Raw genomic sequence first — 22,353 nt, 5'->3', positions numbered from 1 at the left:
AACTCTGAGCTTGTAAGACAGTAATGATCATGAGCTTGTTCAATTATTATTAAAGTATCCATAATTCTGTTACAATATATTAATGTATAGCGGTATTATTCAGTGTTCTTTTATTAAGTCAGTGATTAATGCATTTGCGGTACAAAGGGCTAGGTAACCCATTTGCTAAATTCTGAATGATTAAATTTCAGGTAATTGTCCAAATTAGTTTCTATACATGGGGAAAAAAGAAGATTCTCTATCCTATATCCTGTTTTCAAGGAGTACAGTAGTCATTACAAAAGCTGAATAAGCATGTTATTTTATATTTCAGTAAACAACAACTGGGATATTCTGAGAGGGTTCTTTAGGTTTAGGCTGCCTGAAGCAAAATCTCTGCTTATTCAAAACCTCTGTTTTCTTATTTCATTTGACTTGGTGGGATACTGTTTTCATTAACATTTTCTGCTTGACCTTTTGAATTAGAGAACATTTCTCACACACACACACACACACACACAGACACACACACACAAAAACACTCCATGAAAAACCATGAAAAAAAACACTCCATGAAAAACTATATAAAAATGGTCAATTTTACCTTACCTTACCTTACTCCCATAGAAGTCACCATCCAATCGTGTATTTATATTTAAAAAAAACCCACACCTAATCATAATAAATAATTTAGGTTTCATCCAAAGGCTCCATCATGACCAATTAAACCCAAAAAGCCTATGCTTCATATGAATTGTCTCGTCCAAAAGTTTACCAATTATAAATAATTATTAATTTAACATTTAACGTTGACCAATCGTACCACTATAGTCAACAGTTTTTGCTGATAAATATAATTTTGTTCTCGAAGCTACAAACATGAGCCTGACCAAACTGCGGGAGGCAGTAGAAGACAGGAGTGCCTGGTGTGCTCTGGTCTATGGGGTCACAAAGAGTCGGACATGACTAAACGACTAAACAACAACAATAATTTTGTTTCCTTATCACTTCTAGTACTTCTTTCCTATTACTTTTATATTGAAATATATTCTTCCAACACTGAATATATTTACGCCAACATTTCCAAGTCTTTTCTCACTAGTACTCTACCTTCTCTCACAGTTTCTTGTAATATTATATGTAGTGCATTAATACTGTATGCCAAACGCCTTTTTCACATTCCTTTGGGATGGAGTTTGCAGTTTCTTCCAGTATCTAGCTACCAAATATCTGGGCATCTGTTGCCTATAATTATTTTTCAATCATTATTTAGCATTATCACATTTAATCTTCCTAATAAAATAGCTGTAAGTTCCATTATCTTTCTCTCTCTCTCTCTTTGCAATCCCACAAAATTTGTCTAAAATCTGAATGTGGGTTTGTCTAAAATCCACATTGTCAAGACCATGCCATAAGAGTTGATATGCTTTGTGCAATTTATGTGGGACAAGGTACCATAAATACAAGATCTTATAAAAGTTTTATTTAGCTGTAATGTCTGCAGAATATTTTACATCTTCTTGATTGGTAATTGTTATATTTAAACTACAATCTGAAGTCAGTGGTGGAATGCTAAATCCAACTGCCACGCCTAGTGCCCTGTTGGGCTCAAGTGAATGGGACAGGTAACAACAAGAGAGGTACACTATTGTGGTCTTACATTTCCCGGTGGCAGTGGCTGTTTTATTTTATTTTCTTTGTTTTATTTAAAAATCTCTCTTTTAAAAACTCTTTTACTGGAAACAATTTGAGGGTGTCTAAATTTCTACTCAGGCTTCTTTTTCTTTTGGACAGAGAATCAAAGCCATTTCACAGCCCCCACCCATGGTGATCCCTTTTTGGCCAAATTTGGACCAGGGCATCAGAGACTTCAGCAGTAGTGGTAGGAAGTGATGGTCTAGCATTGGATCTCAGATCTATATATACCATACGCTCGATAATTAATATCAACAAAACAGGCCCTGCTGAGTCCAGGAGTGGTGCTTGTCCTTTCAACAGCAATGGAGACAGCATAGTAAGTGAAAGACACACCCTCCAACATTTTTCCAATGAAAATAATGATAATTTTACTATTTATACCCCACACACCTTGCTTAGTTGCCCCAGCCACTCTGGGCAGCTTCCAACATATATAAAAACATAATGAAACATTTTTTAAAAACTTCCCTATACAGTGGTACACCTACTCCTGAACGCCTTGGGAGTCGAACATTCCAGCTCCCGAACGATCGAAAACCAGAAGTGAGTTTTCCAGTTTTCAAACTTTTTTTGGAAGCCGAATGTCCGGCACGGCTTCCACTGTTGTTTCCAGCACACCTACAGAAACCAATCAGAAGCCACACCTTGGTTTCTGAATGTTTCAGAAGTCAAACGGACTCCTGGAATGGATTCCGTTCGACTTCCAAGGTACAACTGTGCAGGATTGCCTTCAGACGGCTCGGGGGCCGGATAACTCCATACCCTCCAAAATTTATCCAGTGAGAATAGGGACATCCTAAGGAAAAGTGGGACATTCCAGGATCAAATCAGAAACCGTGACAGCTTCTCTAAATCAGGGATGTCCCTGGAAAATAGGGACACTTGGAGGGTCTGGAAAGAGCTTCCCATAGCATCTGGTTGGCCACTCTGAGAACAGGAAGCTGTATGAGGTAGGCCACTGACCTGTTGCAGCAGGCATTTCTCATTTAATAACTTAAATACGAACCAAAAGTTGACCAAGTGCCCAGCAGGATGCATCAGGTTATGTAACAGACCATGTTTGCTTACATAATTGGGTTTAGAGCATGAGTAGGCAAACTAAGGCCTGGGGGCCAGATCTGGCCCAATCGCCTTCTAAATCCAGCCCGCGGACGGTCTGGGAATCAGCATGTTTTTACATGAGTAGAATGTGTCCTTTTGTTTAAAATGCATCTCTGGGTTATTTGTGGGGCCTAGGAATTTCTTCATTACCCCCCAATATATATATATATATATTCCGGTCCCCCACAAGGTCTGAGGGACAGTGAACTGGCCCCCTGCTGAAAAAGTTTGCTGACCCCTGGTTTAGAGTCTATTGGTTTCCATGTAAAAGAGGAGGGTAGAAGTTTATTTCTAAACACTGGTGACCACAAATAAGAATAAATTCACACTGAAAATATGCTTGTTGTTGTCAGGGTCAGAGATTTCTTGTGGCTGCGATGCTGGTGACGTAGTGCGCAATAACTCACGGCTTGACCCAAAGGAGTTGTTTTCATTTTAAATGAAAATCCTGCTTCCATTTGATGTAAAAAAAATAAAATAAAATAAATGAATTGCCCCATGACTATTTGGCAGAGTATACTGAAATTTCTCGTCAAAGCATGTTAAAGCAGTTAAAAGTGAACAGTAAGCAAAAAGCATATTGTAGATTCCCAAGTCTTCACAGGAAAAGCTGAAAGCAAAGCTTTGAATTAAGATTTAAATTACATGGGGTTTTGAAAAAATAATAATATTGAGCCACTGAACTGTAAAGAAACCTAAATGGTCTTTATCATTTAGCACAAGGTTTGCCAGTGGGCTCCTTTTGCTAGACATAGTACTGTATGCAGAATGTATTTTACAGCCTTGGGCTTGTAGTTTTAATAGCCTCTCTCTTGCGTGCGCGCGCTCTCTCTCTCTCTCTCTCTCTCTCTGTCAACTTCCTCCATTACATCGTTTCTGAAAATCTGCATTAAAAAAAGAAACACCAATTATACCATTGTTGCAACATAATTCCAGTTACAGTGCGCATTGGTTAACAAAGCCAAACACCACTTCATCTAACCTAAAATCTCTAGATTTTAGATCCATCACCAAAGTCCGTTCCTATTTTTCACTGCTGGTGTATGCTTTCACACGATGCAAAGGAGTGGGGCCAAGATCTATGGGCTGTAGCTTTAAGGGTGCAATCCTGTGCATGTTTACTCAGAAGCAAGTCCCACTGTGTTTTAGAGGTTTGAAGAAGAAGAAGAAGAGTTTGGATTTGATATCCCGCTTTATCACTACCCGAAGGAGTCTCAAAGCAGCTAACATTCTTCTTTCCCTTCCTCCCCACAACAAACACTCTGTGAGGTGAGTGGGGCTGAGAGACTTCAAAGAAGTGTGACTAGCCCAAGGTCACTCAGCAGCTGCATGTGGAGCAGCGGGGAATCGAACCCGGTTCCCCAGATTATGAGTCTACCGCTCTTAACCACTACATCACACTGGTTTGATATATTTGGTCACCATCAAAGTGTTCTAGTCAAGCACAACACCCCATCTCTGCCCAGGGTCCTGCAGGGAATTTGGGCAGTGCTGTGAACCAATTGCTTCTCCCCCTTTTTTCCCTCTCTGTTGCTCCTTTCACCTATCCAGGTTCCCCCCTCTAGTTCTGTACCAAATCTCTTCTCTCTTCCTCTGTCCCTTTCTATCTTTGCTTCCCACACCCTTGTCCACAGCAGGCTGTTGTGGGAGGGACAAAGTGCTCTGTTTCTGCTCCAGTAGGGAGTTCTGCTTCTGTGCTGGGTGGGATGGAAGAGAAGCCCTGGCCTCTATGAGCAGCATGCAAGCCAAGTAGATTGCTGGAAGAGGAAGGAAGAGGAACAAACCAATCTGGCCCACTATATTTCTGTGATGAATGGTTAGAAAGAGGCTCAGAAATACACCAGGCATGGAAATGCGCTAGGTTGGTGGCTCGCAGCTGAGCGACAGGCTCAGGGAAGAAAGGCTGTTGACCAGACTGGAATGTGCCATAGGCCAGATCTGTGGTCCCCAGCCCCCAGCCCCTTGACATGGAAGACTGTAAAATCTAGTAAGGGACAGAGTAGCTGAAAAGCATATTGCATCCTTCCTGCACTTAAAACCAGGATAAAGCTAGTCAACAGTTCCTGAACTCCTACATAGGTATTTTCATTTTATATTTATTTGAGTTGGCAGAGTAATTGAACTGTGATGACAGCCTACTGTAGCCATAAGCATCTGACCCAGGGTACCCATGGCAAAATGGTGTGGAGGCAGAAGTCATTGTCTCTTTTTTCCTATAGGTTTTGTAGCCCACGCATTCGTTTTTAGCTTTCCCATCACCATAGTTGCGATGCAAACCAAGGCTTCCCATTTCAGTAACTTAGCTCTGCCAGACAATATGGGCAAGCTACCAATAGCTTTCTATTCAAGCTACTCCGTAAAATATGGAAGGGTTTCAAAAGATAGTTCATAAAGGGATATATCTCTCATTTAAACTTACTTTCACTACTCCCTCAGGAAGTCATTTTCATATAAATGAAATTTGTAAATAGAGATGTCATAAAGCAAGCCAGTGATTTCCACAGTGGGTTTCATTATAATGAATGCTCCCAAAGGCCACCAATATTCAGAGGAGCTGGCGCTGCCCCACTCCTTCACTGCCCCTCAAAATAGCTAATAATGGAGCCTGCATTCTTTTTTATATATAAACACTAGACTATATTACAGTAATAGGAATCATTACATATGGCTCCTCATTTTATTTTACTCTTCTCCAGTTTTCTCCTTGCTCTTTAGGACAAAGCTCCAGAGCTTTGCAAAGCACTTTTTAATGAAATTGCAAATTGATTGGTTCATCTTGAATGATAAAATTCTAGATTTTTTCCCCTTCTTCTCTAAAATTTCCATACTGTCTCCTATTACCAACACATCCTTTCAGTGCAGAGGAATGAGGCATATAAATGATGCATATGCCCAAATTAAAATTAAATAGTAACACACGTATCCACTTTTCCTTTCTTTCCAGCTAACCCACAAAGTCTAAGCAGTGCACATGGTTGTTATGTGGATAATAATAATAATAATAATAATAATTTATTATTTATACCCCGCCCATCTGGCTGAGTTTCCCCAGCCACTCTGGGCGGCTCCCAATCAGTATTAAAAACAATACAGCATTACATATTAAAAACATCCCTGAACAGGGCTGCCTTAAGATGTCTTCTGAACGTCAGGTAATTCTTTATCTCTTTGACATCTGATGGGAGGGCGTTCCACAGGGCGGGCGCCACTACCGAGAAGGCCCTCTGTCTGGTTCCCTGTAACCTCACTTCTCGCAATGAGGGAACCGCCAGAAGGCCCTCGGCGCTGGATCTCAGTGTCCGGGCTGAACGATGGGGGTGGAGACGCTCCTTCAGGTATACAGGACCGAGGCCGTTTAGGGCTTTAAAGGTCAACACCAACACTTTGAATTGTGCTCGGAAACGTACTGGGAGCCAATGCAGATCTCTCAGAACCGGTGTTATGTGGTCCCGGCGGCCACTCCCAGTCACCAGTCTAGCTGCCGCATTCTGGATTAATTGCAGTTTCCGGGTCACCTTCAAAGGTAGCCCCACGTAGAGCGCATTGCAGTAGTCCAAGCGTGAGATAACTAGAGCATGCACCACTCTGGCGAGACAGTCCGCGGGGAGGTAGGGTCTTAGCCTGCGTACCAGGTGGAGCTGGTAGACAGCTGCCCTGGACACAGAGTTAATCTGCGCCTCCATGGACAGCTGTGAGTCCAAAATGACTCCCAGGCTGCGCACCTGGTCCTTCAGGGGCACAGTTACCCCATTCAGGACCAGGGAATCCTCCACACCTGCCCGCCTCCTGTCCCCCAAAAACAGTACTTCTGTCTTGTCAGGATTCAACCTCAATCTGTTAGCCGCCATCCAACCTCCAACCGCCTCCAGGCACTCACACAGGACCTTCACCGCCTTCACTGGTTCTGATTTAAAGGAGAGGTAGAGCTGGGTGTCATCTGCATACTGATGAACACCCAGTCCAAACCCCCTGATGATCTCTCCCAGCGGCTTCATATAGATATTAAAAAGCATGGGGGAGAGGACAGAACCCTGAGGCACCCCACAAGTGAGAGCCCAGGGGTCTGAACATTCATCCCCCACCACCACCTTCTGGACACGGCCCAGGAGGAAGGAGCGGAACCACTGTATAACAGTGCCCCCAGCTCCCAGCCCCTCTAGACGGTCCAGAAGGATGTTATGGTCGATGGTGTCAAAGGCCGCTGAGAGATCCAGCAGAACTAGGAAACAGCTCTCACCTTTGTCCCTAGCCCGCCGGAGATCATCAACCAGCGCGACCAAGGCAGTTTCAGTCCCATGGTGAGGCCTGAATCCCGATTGGAAGGGATCCAAATGGTCCGTTTCCTCCAGGCGTGCTTGGAGTTGTTCAGCAACCACCCGCTCAATCACCTTGCCCAAGAATGGCAGATTTGAGACTGGGCGATAGTTGGCCAAATTGGCCGGGTCTAAAGATGTTTTTTTAAGAAGCGGTTTAATGACCGCCTCTTTCAGCGGGTCTGGGAAGGCTCCCTCATGGAGGGAAGCGTCCACCACCCCGCAAAGCCCATCGCCCAGCCCTTCCCGGCTCGCTTTTATCAGCCAGGATGGGCAAGGATCAAGGAGACAGGTGGTCGGTTTCACTCGTCCAAGCAGCCTGTCCACATCCTCGGAGGTAACAGATTGGAATTGATCCCATGTAACAGGACCAGACAGAACTCTAGCACTCTCCCGCCCTGGCCCTGCTCCCACGGTGGAGTCTACCTCCTTCTGAATCTGAGCGATTTTATCTGCAAAAAACTTTGCAAAAGCATTGCAGGAGATCTTGGGGTCCCTACCAGGCCCCATTGGTACAGGTGGTTCTGATAGATTGCGAACCACCTGAAAAAGTCTCCTGCTGCTGTTTTCACCATGGCACAGGGTGGTGCCATGGAATATGGACATTTCTTTGAGCAACCTGGAAGAAGTGCAGGATAAAATTCTGATAAATCACTATTAAGAGAGCAGGTTAAACCATGCTCAGAGTAGCACAGTTTTCCACCCTTTTCATCATGGATAGAATATTTATAGCCTTCTAGGTATTGTTGGACTCTAGCATGGTCAACGGTTTGTGATGATGAGAGCTGCAGTTCAACAGCTTATGGAGCGCCACAAACTATCAGTGGCTTACATGCATGCTCAGGGATGAAGTGTGGATTCTAATCTGCATTAGTGGTTTTGAATATGGACTCCTGAGTGGTTTCATTTCATTTTATAACACTGAACATAAGGTTGTGAGCTTGAGGACTGGACACATCTCTTTCATGCAGAACACACACACCCTCCACTTCTATACTGATTCTCTCCCATCCAACCCCCTGGTAATTTCCCCTACTCTGCTTCTGTTTTGGATCATGAAATGCACAGAACTGATAATGTCTGCTTGCTGCTGTTTGGTTAGTTGCTTATTTATATGGATGTGCCACAATCCAGTACAGGCAAAAATGCCCTAAGTTCATTACCGCTCACACAACTCTGTATGCAATTATATAGAACTTCCCAAAAAACAAAATATAAAAATATAACGTTTAGATTCCACCAAGTGTCGGTTTCTTGTGTAATACAGGATGTCTCAAAGGCAGAGTTCTGTCCAAATATTCCTTTGTTCAATAAAGAGAAAAGAATCTCTACAATATTCCTTCGTTCAATAAAGAGAAAAGAATCTCTACAAGTATACTTGTTGCTAAAGGATAATCCACAGACCATATTCACCATCATTCATGCCTGGGGCGTTGAAATGCTGCTTCAGTGGGTTTTGGCTATAGCAGACATAAGTCCTGAGATCCTCTGTCCAAATTAATTAGAAATAATGCAATGCAGGAATGAGGAATCTGTGCCCTTCCAGATGATTTGGACACCAACTCTAGGAAGGGTACATGCATCTTCCTACTCTCCCCTGTCACCATCCATACTCCTCCTCTACTCTTCCCATTTCTGCTTACCGTACTTTTGTTCTGCCTTTGCATTGGCCACAGTAGTCTCTCACGCCCTGACCTTCCGCCTCCTTCTCCCTGTCTTTCACTGAGAAAAGGCCATGGGCATCCCTCCTCAGAGCAAGGTACTCTGGGAGAAGGACCAGTTATATGGTGCTATGGTGGCAAAAGAGTAAGTCTGAGTGGAAGAATAAGATGAGGAGAAGCCTTCAAGACTCTGGCGTGTTGACAGCAGCAGGGTTGGTGGTGAGGCAAACAGGTGGGCAGGGTAGGGGGAGTAACAGTGGACCATTCCTCCATGCCTGCTGCTTGGAGCAATGGTGCTGGCAAATTACCATCAACCCTAGCCAGCAAATAAAATAAATGTGTTGATTATTACAACAAAAACCGATTAAGCATGTTAAATTGTTTTTGCGTATAAGTTGACGGGAGAGAATTCATGGACCAGAGTATAGGTAGTGCTTTGAATCATGATTCATAGGAAAGCTTTGGCAACAAAAGAATTTTGGAAGAGGTAGGCCAGTTGTTGATGCGACTTACTGATGAGAAGTGGGGGACGTAAGTTTCCTATCATTTTACTTTCACTTCCTTTCTTCCTCTTGGTCACATCAAAGAAGAGCATCATTCTCTCTCTCATCCAAATCTGGTTGAACAGGCTAGTAGCATTTCAGTGTGTATCTTATATGAATTCTGCCATTTGTCATCTCTTGCTGCATGAATAACAAAAGCTATTAAACTCTGCAACAATGTAACCCATAAATTATTACCTGAAATCTAAATGGATTTCATTTATCCATTTTAAATACATAGCATTTTTACAGGATTTTGTTTTTGTTTTTTAGCTTTATAACTTGGTCTCACCTTAAATGTGAAAGGGGGAAAAAACCACAACACATAAACATTGAAACAAGATTGTTATATTAAGCTGTATCGCATTACTCTAAATTTGCTGCTGTCAAAACACACTCAGCAAATTGGAATGGTAATGAAATCCTGTAACTTATAAATTATTTTGTCAAAGCACTGAAATGCTACTTTATTGGGAGAGTGCAAACTCCCAAGGTCAGGCAACTGGGAAGAGATAACATATTATCTGAGGCACCACATGAACTGCAAAGAGATAACATATTAGCTTTCCATTTCTTTTATTTAAGTAAGCCAATACTTTTTATGAAGTTCCATGAGACTTCTCTTAAAAATAAACTAGAGAATATATGATACAATACATGATTTTGAAGGTGTGAACCCCTCACTCCTTTATAAATATCATTGAGGGGTATTTTACTCTTTTAGCTCTCCCAGCTATGACTTATTACTTATTTTTCTTCACCCTTTATTAACACTGCCACCATGTATTCCAACATGATTATTATGGTTAAGCATAGTACAAAAAAAGTGAAAACATAGTAGATTTTATTTTATTTAAAACATTTATTAAATATAAACAGATGGTGATGTTATGTATGGAAGGTTAAAAAAAACTGGTTAAACTTGCTTTGTTATAGTTACTTGTAAAAACTATTAGTTTGCTGATGCTTTAAATGGTATATTGAACGCAATCTTTTTGTAAACTACTGTGAGGCTGTTGTAGGGTTGATTTTTTTACAATCAAGCAGTTTATAAGTTTTATGAAATAAATAAATAAATAGATAAATATAAAGTTCCTGAGGTTGTAAGATGATAGTTATGTATGCTTCTCTTCCTTTCCCTCATCAGACCTAAGCCAATTTACCTAAAACACTTCTCCCCGGTTAACCCTGATCAGTTAGGCAGTGAGACTATCCTTGCAGTCTCCAATCAGGTCCACAACCTGATTGAGTGGAATTCTGCCCCCTCATTAGTCTATGATCAATAGCATCCTGCCCAACAACAGACCAATTGCCAGATTGACCAACAATGGATCAGCTTTTAACTTCTGTTGTGTTGACTCCTGTATATAAAGACAGAAATCTCACTCGCATTAACTCTTTCTTGTTTGAAACAATGTAGATGGCAGCAGGTGACTCGATAGTACCTGTGTCTCTATCTGCAGCTCTGCGGCTTCTAGCATAAATACACAATGGTTTACATAACCCTTATATTCTGCTCAGTATAACAACCTTTGAACATTATTCTTATAATAAAAAATAAGAAAAGAACACATCCAGACCTATATAATGCTAAGTTTGAAAGTTTTGGACTCTGTGATCTAATTGTTCACTCCCCCGCCCCATTGTTTATGCTTTAAGTGAAATAAAAATTGAGGAATTTCTAATATGGTATCTGCCTCCTGGTCACTGGTAGCTGATATGAGCCGTCAGTGAGAAATGCATCCCAATTCAGAGGACAAGCTTAATATTTATTATTTGCAAAGACCCAGTACATAATTGCAATTTTTCTATATTCACAGAGCTTTGAATTTACAAATATTTGTGGATGAATGTGATGTTGCTGCTGGCATATGGTCATATATTGAAATTTTGTACATGAAAAATTAATCTCTTACCTTATTCATTCATGCACAATTATTCATAATTATGTCAGTAAATAAAAACAGATTTGTTTATTAATTGGAAATTTTAGTGGACATTCTTAATCTAAGTACCATAAATATTTTAGTGCTTGAAAGTAAAGTTTCTAAAGAAATTACGGCACATAACATCACATGTAAACGTATGATTATATCATATCTAGAAAATGTTTATTGACCTTCTTTTGAATCACTTAAACCATACTTCCTATTTAGCCATTAGAAATGGGTTCCCTTGCCTTACTTTTATGATTCACAATATGGTATTTGTCCACTCAGCTTTACTTTGATTAACATGTAGGCTGCTTGTACCAGGTCAGCCTCTTGTCCATCTAGCTCTGTATTTTCTTATTGACAGCAGTTCTCCAGGATCTCATTTAGAGGTTTTACATATCACCTGCTACCAGAACCTTTTTTAACTAGACATGCCAGGATTGAACCTGAGACTTCCTGCATTCCAAGCATATGTTCATTCAGTGGGAAGAATCCAACATCATCGTCTTCTGATTATGACGTCTGCTTGCCAGACAGAACAGTCTTCCTCTCCTCCACCATGTGCTGTTCTGAGGGCTCTCTTGTTCTCCAGAGTGGATTTGAGAGAGGAGTAGGTTTGGCAAGGGAGGGCTAGTGGTGGCTCTTACATTAACTTCTGCTAACACACTGGGTTGGTTGCACGTGTGCCTTGGGTATGCCCTTGACCACATGCTCACATGACCAACATAATGTGTTGCCCTGAATTTTTGACTGCACCAACTGTGGATCGTGCTATGAACAGTTCATACTTTTGTGTGAGATGAGCATTCCTCATCTTTCTACATTTTTTTCTACTTTCTGAAGTCCTCAACCAAGCATAATCTGTTCTTATGGCTGCGTCTAAGCCTGTTGCTCTGTGCATAAAAATTGCTTGTTTGAGCGCTAATCCCACACTGGCATTAGAAGAACACTAGAAGAAGGCATTTCAGATTCTAACCTTCCTAACGAAACAACAATAACAACAAGGAGGGATAGAGGCAGAGGAACTGCTCTGGTCACATGCTCTCTTTTAATTTTTCATATGTTGGGTGTCTGTAATGTTCAACCTGTGTTCCTAGAAGGATGGTGCCTCTGGCTTTGCTTCTTGCAGGTTATCACTCCCTGGAAGCCTGATATTTATTCTTAAACAGAGGCAGTGTACATGTTCTTCTGAAAGTTCAAAGATGTTGAAAAATCAAATAATGTTTATGCAGCTAACCTGCTCATGGGTTGCAATCCTATACATGCTTACCAGGAAATAATTTTCACTGAACTCAGAGGGAATTACTTCTCTGCAGACATTAATAGGATTGTGTCAGTGCAGTTTTTCAACATTTAAGAGTGTAAGGAGTGTGATCCCATTATATTACTTTAGTGTGCAAATTGTATTCTAGATGTTGATAAATAGCCATGGGGATTTTTTTATTATTATATTTTTGAAGAATTTGTAGCATATCATCAAAGCCTACAGATTGTCCTCTTTAGATATTATGCAATGACCCTGGTTCTCTTGTATCATTTGCAGCGGAAGGTTACATGAGCAAGACATTGTTCCAGGCTTATACAAACAACGCTAAGCATTACCGAAATGTCAAATTCAAATAAATATTTGTTGTTTTAATCTGGGCAATAGAAGCCAAAGCTGCTGCCAGCAGAGCAAATTTTGCTTCCTCATTTGTTTCTTTCACTAATGCCAGAAGAAGAGCAAAGCAGGATTGATCAGTGGGCACCAGCACACTGCCTGATCCCAATAAACCACAAAACCTCACTTATTCTGATGTGCAGAGTTACAAGCACAGCCACTGAGACTGGTTCCCTGCTCGTCAAAATCGGTAAATCTGAGATCACTAGAAATGGCTGTGTTTTTTAAAAAAAGAAAAATGGTCTCTTATTGTTTTGTTCCAACAAATTTGATAAGTATTAAGAAGCAGGCTTGTTAACTAAGCCCCTTTAGCAAACTGGTATTTTATAGAAGAAGAACAACCACCCACCATCAAGCCCTGGGGCCAAGGGCATGGTGCTGCTTGTTGTTTTTGGCGTTGCATGTGTGCATTGCCACCGCTGAAATTGATCCCCTGATTTTACGACAGAGGATTGATTCCGAGCATGCCAGTGCTAACATCAGCTCAAGCATGAAGACCCAAACATGGCATTTCTGGTGACGTTATGGGTATTATCTAGTTGTGCTAGTGACACTCATACAACTGCATGAAAAAGAACAACTGTGAAAAAAGTAACTGCTTGCTGGGAGAAGGTTCAGATTTTACCAGTATTACTTTTAAAAAAGCTCTATTTTCAGAGCAGAAAACATGTATCCACCACAAGAAATGAGTAACAATTGCACATTTATTGTGCTCAACAAGATTGTCATAATGGCCCTGAAAGTGACCATCTCACAGCTGCCACTGACCATCTTGCATGAATCCCAGCCTCCCACCAAGGTACATGTTACCATATGTATTCTCTGATTCTGCCATATGCTCTTGAGATCCGAAAGGAAACACAGTGACAGAGATGAGAATCCGTGCCTAGTGTTACAACATTCTTCTATTGCCAAATTAATGAAATCAGTAGGAGAATTTGTTGCTGGAAAGCAAACATTTGAAACCTTTTCAGGTGTTTTCTTAGAGAGAACCACCCACCCGGTGATGGAGTATCATTGAATTTGTTATCCTGCAAAGTCTGCTTCGGCAGTGACATTGTGGCATATGATGCACCTCTTGCCTAAGGTAACAGTGATGCCAAGCTGATAGACAGATGTCAGAAGGGGGCCTTTGGGGCATCCCTGCCAAGAGCAGCTCATTAATTAGCTATTTGAGTTGTAAAGAAATACAAAATGAGTGTGACAAATTGAGCCAGGTGCAGGGGAAGTTATTATTTATTGCTTCTATTTTTAAATTAACAGCTGTGTTTGGTGGTGTGGAGCAGCTGAGGGAGTCCAGAACGATACCTTTTATATAACTACTGTTAGAAGTGCTTTAGTGTGACACTGAACTTAATTGCTCTTTTCCAAAGGTAACCAGCGTGTGTAAGAACTCCTTGACTTTAATAGGATTTACGGCCGCTTAGCACATGGCACCGGTTGATTGCTGGAGCCATCTGGTCAAATTCACTAAATTTATTCTATGCTCTTTGGCACGACGTCTCGTGCTTACTCCTGCTCTTTGTTTGCCACACCCCATAAACCAAACTTTATAGAACCATAACCTGATTTAAGTCCTGCCCTATGATTATGTGCCACTTTTAATTAAGTCTCTACACTGGTCTCCATTGCAATCCCAGGCTTCTCACCCTTACCTCTAAATATTATCCTCTCTAAATATTGCCCCCCTTTATCTTCTCCTCCTGTTCTTACCTCTGTGCCTTTCACCATGCTGCTCTTAAGGCCTGGAACATGGGTATGGTTACAGCTAAACAAATCTGTTTCTCTCACTTCCAGCAACCCCAGATTCACATTTTTTGTGCTGCCTACCACGTGATAACTACCGGTCACTTGTTTACCTGCTTGTTTCCCTCCCTCCCTTTTATCCAGTGATTCTCTATCATTCTTCCTTAGCCCTATCCATCTGTGCTCTACCCAGGGGAAAAGGCACATCTGAGGAGGGGTGTCCCATATCTTCTATGGGCCCATACCTGACAGAGGGATAACAGAAGGAACTGGTCTGCTGAAAGGATGGATTTCTTTCAGGTCTGCTGCTTCACAGGCCAGCTTCCACCATTCCCCAAGTTGCTCAAGAATAAGTACCGTCTTTCTGTAGGCCTCCTCTCTTGGGCTGCCTGGTTTTTGTGCTGTTGGCTTTGGCAGGCTTATGTTCAAAACTCCTGTGTCGTTCTATGGAGGAAAGGAGCTGTGTGGACCTAGAACACAGCTGTTATTCTACTGTGCTTCACTTCCAAAAAATCAAGGAAAGAGAATAATGTTTGGGTGTGTATGTGCACTAAATACAGGGCAGGTATAATTTATTTTTATTTTATTTAAATAATTTCTGTAATGCTTCACATTTCCCAAGGAATTGCTATGTAAGTTTACAACTTCTCCTAAATAATTAAATAGAATATTACAAAATATCAAAATAAAACATTAGAAACGAGAATCAAATGCAGGTGCAGTAATGATCCATACTGAAACAACATCCTTAACAGGAAAACAAAACATTATATTGCACATTAAAAAATCATTACAAATAAAAAGCAAATAGAAAAACACAATAAATTTTCATATGCAAAAAAATTAGCAAGTAATCAAATTAAATAAAATGGAAATTGCACCTACAGTATATTGTGTGCGTGTGTTTGCATGCGCGTGTGCACACACCCACCCACACCCCCCAACTCCTGGTAGTAATAAATATAATATACAATCAACTCATTTACCCACCTTCATCTAGGGCAGGGGTTGTCAACCTGTTCCCTACCACACACTAGTGGGCACTTCAGGATTCTAGGTGGGCAGTAGGGGGTTCTATGGCACAAACTGAATCCTCCTTCCATTGAACACTGGTGGGCGGTAAGGAAATTTTACCATCAAGAAAGATGCATTAGTGGGCAGTAGGTATAAAAAGGTTGACTACTCCTGATCTAGGGCAATACAGTATCACACAAACAGCAACATAACCATTCTTTTCTTGTCTCCTACCCACAGAGGGCCTTACCTTATTCTATCTTTCTAAGATGGAGTGTTTTTTATTAAGCAACTTTAGAACATTCAACAATATTACAAACCTCTAGGCTGCAAAAACACAGCACACACAACCACACAATTCCAGTGACTACTCAATAATACATCTCTCAGAGATTGGGATCAAGAGGCATTATTGAACTTTTAGGAACATAGGAAGCTCCCTTACACCAAGTCACAGCAGCAGACCATCTGGCTCAGTACTATGTGACTGGCAGCAGCTTCCTGAGAATTTGAGACAAGATTCTTTCCCAGGGATTGTATCTGGAACCATTGATATGCCACCTAGCCAACAGCCTCCTCCAAAGGCAACCAGGGAGCCAAGGGAAAGTTGGGTGGAAGAATGGTGAAGAGAGAGGGAACCATATTCAACAAAATGTTGAATCACCCAGTTTACGTGATACAGTCATACCTCATGTTACGTTTGCTTCATGATACGATTTTTCAGGTTGCGTCCTGCAGTGACCCGGAAGTATCGAAAGGGTTACTTCCGGGTTTTGCTGCTTGCGCATGCGCAGATGTGCAAAAGGATGTCACGCGCATGCACAGAAGCGGCGAATCGCAACCCACACATGCACAGGTGTGCCGCTGCAGATTGCGTTCTATTCATGTTGTTAATGGGCCTCCAGAACGGATCCCGTTCGCAACCAGAGGTACCACTGTTTAGTCGTTTAGTCATGTCCAACTCTTCGTGACCCCATGGACCAGAGCACGCCAGGGACTCCTGTCTTCCACATCCTCCCGCAGTTTGATCAAACTCATGTTGGTAGCTTCGAGAACACTCTCGTCCTCTGTCATCCCCTTCTCCTTGTGCCCTCAATCTTTCCCAACATCAGGGTCTTTTCCAGGGAGTCTTCTCTTCTCATGAGGTGGCCAAAGTATTGGAGCCTCAGCTTCACGATCTGTCCTTCCAGTGAGCACTCAGGGCTGATTTCCTTCAGAATGGATACGTTTGATCTTCTTGCAGTCCTTGGGACTCTCAAGAGTCTCCTCCAGCACCATAATTCAAAAGCATCAATTCTTCGGCGATCAGTCTTCTTGATGGTCCAACTCTCTCTTCCATACATCACTACTGGGAAAACCATAGCTTTAACTATACGGACCTTTATCGGCAAGGTGATGTCTCTGCTTTTTAAGATGCTGTCTAGGTTTGTCATTGCTTTTCTCCCAAGAAGCAGGCGTCTTTTAATTTCGTGACTGCTGTCACCATCTGCGGTGATCATGGAGCCCAAGAAAGTAAAATATCTCACTGCCTTCATTTCTTCCCCTTCTGTTTGCCAGGAGGTGATGGGACCAGTGGCCATGATCTTCGTTTTTTTGATGTTTCAGCTTCAGACCATATTTTGTGCTCTCCTCTTTCACTCTCATTAAGAGGTTCTTTAATTCCTCCTCACTTTCTGCCATCAAGGTTGTGTCATCAGCATATCTGAGGTTGTTGGTATTTCTTCCGGCAATCTTAATTCTGGTTTGGGATATATATGGGATATATATATATGAATGAAATTTCTACCTCGTCTTTCCACTTCAAATGAGGGGGATAGATTGATGTCTCATTCAGGGACTTTCACTCCCTGGGCACCAAAGCCAAGAAGGCCCTTTCCCTTATTCAACCATCCTTCAAGTGGTGGTGGGATATGCAAAGGTTTTTGACTTCAGTGGGTGACCAATATTGTATGGCAGGAGATGATCATATAGGCATCCTGGTCTCTTTTTTTTTTTTTTTTTTTTTGCATTTTAAATTTTTTTATTAATTTCATTCTAAATACAATATATCCGAAATACAAAACTTTCCATTCATTTTTGACTTCCTTCAGCGGCGTTGACATTCCTTCGAATTTGAATCTTTGAATCACATTCCATCCTTACATATTGCCATACATATCTCCCTTTATACATTATTTCGATTTGAACAATACTTGTTAGTTCTTTACAGTGCCTCTTTAAAACCCACTAGCGTTGTATTTACAAAACATTTATTCTCCAGATAACCCACAAACTTCCCCCAATCTTCAATAAACTTTTGATCTTTTAAGTGTCTTAATTTCCCTGTCAATTTATCCAACTCAGCGTATTCTGTCAGTTTTGCTCTCCACTCTGCAACTGTTGGCATTTCTTCCTGCTTCCACCTCTGGGCTATCACAATTCTGGCTGCTGTGACCGCGTACTGGAATAGTTTACAATCCTTTCTCCTGATATCCTTTCCCATAATGCAAAGTAGAAAAGCTTCTGGTTTTTTTACAAAAGTATAACCTAACATCTTTTTCAGTTCATTATATATGTCCTCCCAGAAACTTTTAACTTTCTTGCACTCCCACCATTGATGATAAAACGTCCCCTCCATAAGTTTACACTTCCAACACTTATTATCTATCTTATACATCTTAGCTAATTTTACAGGAGTCATATACCACCTGTATTGCATCTTCATTATATTTTCTTTTAGTAGTGTACAGGCTGTAAACTTTATATTCACTCTCCACAGCTTTTCCCAGTCTTCCATTTGGATATTATACCTTAAATCCCTTGCCCATTGTACCATCACTGACTTCACTTCCTCATCCTTCGTATTCCACTCCAGCAGTAGTTTATACATTTTGGAAAGGTTTTTATAATCACTATTTATTATCTCTTTTTGGAATATTGATTCTTTTTCTTCGTATCCTCTTTCCTTCACCTCTGTTTTAAACATCTCATTTATCTGGAAATAATGCAGCCAGCCTTGTGTGAGCATTTTAACCTGGTCGTATGGTTTAACTTTCCACTTCCCTCCTTCATAGACAACCATATCTTCATACTTCCCCCATTTTTCCTTCATGTTAACTTTCTTTACACCTATCATCTCCTGTGGGGACAACCAATGTGGTGTTCTTGGTTCTAATATGTTTTTATATCTGTCCCAAACCTCTATTAATGGACCTTTAAAAATGTGGCTACCAAATCCCCTATGCACTCTCTTTTTTTTTTTTTTTTTATAAATATTTATTAAAGTTTTTAAATATAAATGCACAAATGATAAACAATCTTACTTCTATCACAGACATAATTTCATGACTTCTTTGGACTCCCTCGCGTCTCCCGCTCCCATTTACATCGTTAAAAGTTTTTTCCAAACAAATTATCAACTTGTTTACAATCTCATGTCCACACATTCAAATATAATCTAGCACTTCTTCCAAAAAGTTTTATATTTTCTTTAGTCTCACTTATCATCAAATTTCAAATCTAATTTAGTGGTGGCCAATTTTTTATAATCTAGCATCCTTCTTAACATTCAACCAAATTACAATGTTTTTGTAGATACTTCTTGAATTTCTCCCAGTCTTCCTCCATCTTCTCTTCTCCCAGGTCACGGATTCTGCCAGTCATCTCGGCCAGTTGCATATAGTCCATCAGTTGCATCTGCCACTCTTCCAGTGTGGGTAGATCTTGAGTTTTCCATTTTTTTGCGATGAGTATCCTTGCTGCCGTTGTTGCATACATAAAGAATGTTCGGTCCTTCTTTAACACCTTCTGGCCGACAATACCCAGAAGGAATGGAATAATGGACTAACAAAGTTGTCACCATTATGAAGAGCAGAGGCGAGAGCGGGCAGCCCTGCCTCGTTCCTTTACATATTTTTATGTCCTCAGTAATCGCATTATTAATTATCAATCTCGCCTTCTGCTCTGTGTAAATCGCCTTTATCCCATTTAAGAACTTTTGTCCCACCTCCATAGCTTCCAAATTCTTTAACATAAATTCCCAAACTACATTATCGAAGGCTTTCTCCGCGTCTAAGAAAATTAAACTTGCTGGTTTATCGCATCTATCAGAAAGATACTCAATGATATTAACTATATTTCTCGTATTGTTTCTTATAAACCTTCCAGGAAGAAAGCCCGCTTGGTCTTCGTGTATCAACTTTATTAATATCTTTTTTAATCTTTTAGCCAAAACTCCGGCGAATATTTTATAGTCCGTATTTAATAGGGAGATGGGTCTATAGTTCTTGATTTGAGTTAGGTCCGAGTCTTGTTTTGGGATGATTGTGATAAGGGCCTCTTTCCAGGAGCCGGGAATATCTTTTCCTATTAGGATGTTATTCATTACATCGGTTAGCGGCATCATTAACGTGTCTTTCATTTCTTTATAGTAACTTGAAGTAAACCCATCTGGGCCCGGGGCCTTTCCTCTTTTTAATTCTTTTATCACTTCTTCTACCTCTTCTCTACGAATTGGGACATTTAGCTGTTCTCTTTGATCTGATGTCATCTTCTTCACCATCTTTTCTTTTAGGTATCTTTCTATTTTTTTCTTATTATTCCTTTCCTTGAACCTATACAGTTGCTCATAGAAATCCTGAAATCCTTTTCTAATTTCTTTCGAATCAGTTGTTTCTTCTCCATTTATTATTATTTTACTAATTGTATTTTGCTCTTTCCTTTTTTTGACTTGCCACGCAAGCCATTTTCCTGACTTATTTGCATATTCAAAGTTTTTTTGTCTTAATCTTTTGATATTCCACTCAACCTCCTTATTAATAATCATTGCGAATTGCGTTTGAAGGGATTTTATTTCCTGCATTATCTTTTCGTTGTCTGGTTTTTTAATCAGTTTTTTTTCATAGTCCATAATCTGTCCCAAAATCTCTTTTGACCTCTTTTCCTTAATCTTGTTTTTCAATGCGTTTTGTTGGATGAAGAGGCCCCTCATTACAGCTTTACTTGCATCCCACACCGTGCTTGTTTTCACCCCTTTATCTAAGTTGTCCAAAAAGTATTCCGCTAATTTCTTCCGTATTCTTTCAGTAAATTTTTGATCATCCCATAAATTATCGTTTAGTCTCCATCTAAAAGTCCGTTCTTCTACTCCCTTCATCTCCATTTCTATTGGGTTGTGGTCTGATATAACTTTAGCCTGAATTTCAATTTTCTTTATTCTTGGTGTCAGCTCACTCGATATCCATATTTGGTCAAGTCTTGAAAACGACTGATTCGGTTCCGAATGATAAGTGAATTGTTTCTCTAGGGGGTGTTTCAACCTCCATATATCTATTAAGTTACAATTTTTAATCAACGTAAAGAAGGTCTTCGGAAGTTTTCCTTCACTGTTCTTTGATTTTCTTAATCTGTCCATTTCAATAGAGGTCACATCATTCATGTCTCCCATTATAATAATTTTCTGGTCCGCATATTCAAATAACTTTTCTTCCAATGAGCTAAAAAATTGTGTCTTATTTCCATTAGGTGCATAAATCCCTACTATTATCATTGTTTCACCTTGCCAGCGAATGCGCACCGCAATTATTCTCCCTTCCTCATCCTTGAATAGTTGGTGAGCTTCAATTTTATTTTTAATATAAAGTACTACTCCCCTTTTTTTCTCTTTATCTGAGGAGATAAATTCATTCCCTAGCCTCCTATTGATCAGAATTTTCCTATGTTTCTTAGCCACATGTGTCTCTTGAAGGCATATGACATCTAGGTTTTTCTTTTTTAATATATGCTCAATACCGTTCCGTTTCTTCTTATCGTTCATCCCATTGATGTTCCAACTCCATAATTTTAGTGTCATTTTTTTTTTAAAGAATTAACCACTAATTAGCTAAAGCCTTTCTGTTTCTTCTTCTTCTTCCTCTTCTACGTCTTCCTCCAACTTTCTTCTAATCTGTTCTTCCTCTTCTCCCAGCTCTGAGTCCTCCCTCTGTCTTGTTCCACCTTCAGCTCCTTTCAGTTCCTCCTCTCCTTGTTGAAGTTCTTTGTATCTTCTGGTAAACTTTCCTATTTCCTCTGGGCTTGTTAATCTTCTTTTGACTCCTTTATAGAAAAAAGAGACGCCCTCCGGAAATTCCCAGCGGAAATCTATCCTGTTTTTTTTAAGCAGTTGCACCAGTGGTTTATAAGATTCTCTCCGTTTCAAGAGTCTTATAGGTATATCTTTGAAAATAATTACGTAGTTCCCGTCAATGTACAATCTCTTCTCTCTATTCCTCTGTAGAATCAAATTTCTCATCTCTCTATCTTTAAATGTGATTAGGCAATCACCAGGAAATCTCTTTACTTTGCTTGACTTAATTTTCATCCTGTATGCATTTTGTATTGTCTTTGCCACCTCCTCCTCCTCTAACTCCATCCATTGTGCTATTTCCTTTATTAATCTTTCCTTTATATTTTCATTTTGTAGTTCCGGGATCTGTCTAAATCTTAAGTTCACTTCTCTTTGTTTTAATTCATTCATCGCAATAGAATCTTTTAATTCTTCCTGTGTTTTACTTAAATCTATTTCATTTTTCATTTTTTCTTCTTCTCTTTTCATTTCTTTCATTTCCTGTTTAGTCTTTTTAAATCCCTCATCTACTCTTTTCGCGACTTCTTTAATCTGTCCTTTAAGCTCGCTTACTGTCTCCTCAATTTTCTTATCCATTTTTCCGATTTTGTTGTCTACCTGTT

General features: G+C 40.3%; 1 protein-coding gene across 4 annotated transcripts in view; it reads left to right on the top strand.

Moving 5' to 3' along the window:
- The window catches only part of SYT1 (synaptotagmin 1), a 347,729-nt gene that overhangs the window by 179,958 nt on the left and 145,418 nt on the right, over window positions 1–22,353 (top strand). The gene's annotated exons all lie outside the window — the stretch shown is intronic.

This window comes from Podarcis erhardii (genome assembly GCF_964252035.2).
Source record: "Podarcis erhardii genome assembly, chromosome: 10".
In the NCBI taxonomy this organism is placed as follows: Eukaryota; Metazoa; Chordata; class Lepidosauria; order Squamata; family Lacertidae; genus Podarcis; species Podarcis erhardii.
This window is presented reverse-complemented; position numbering and strand designations above follow the sequence as displayed.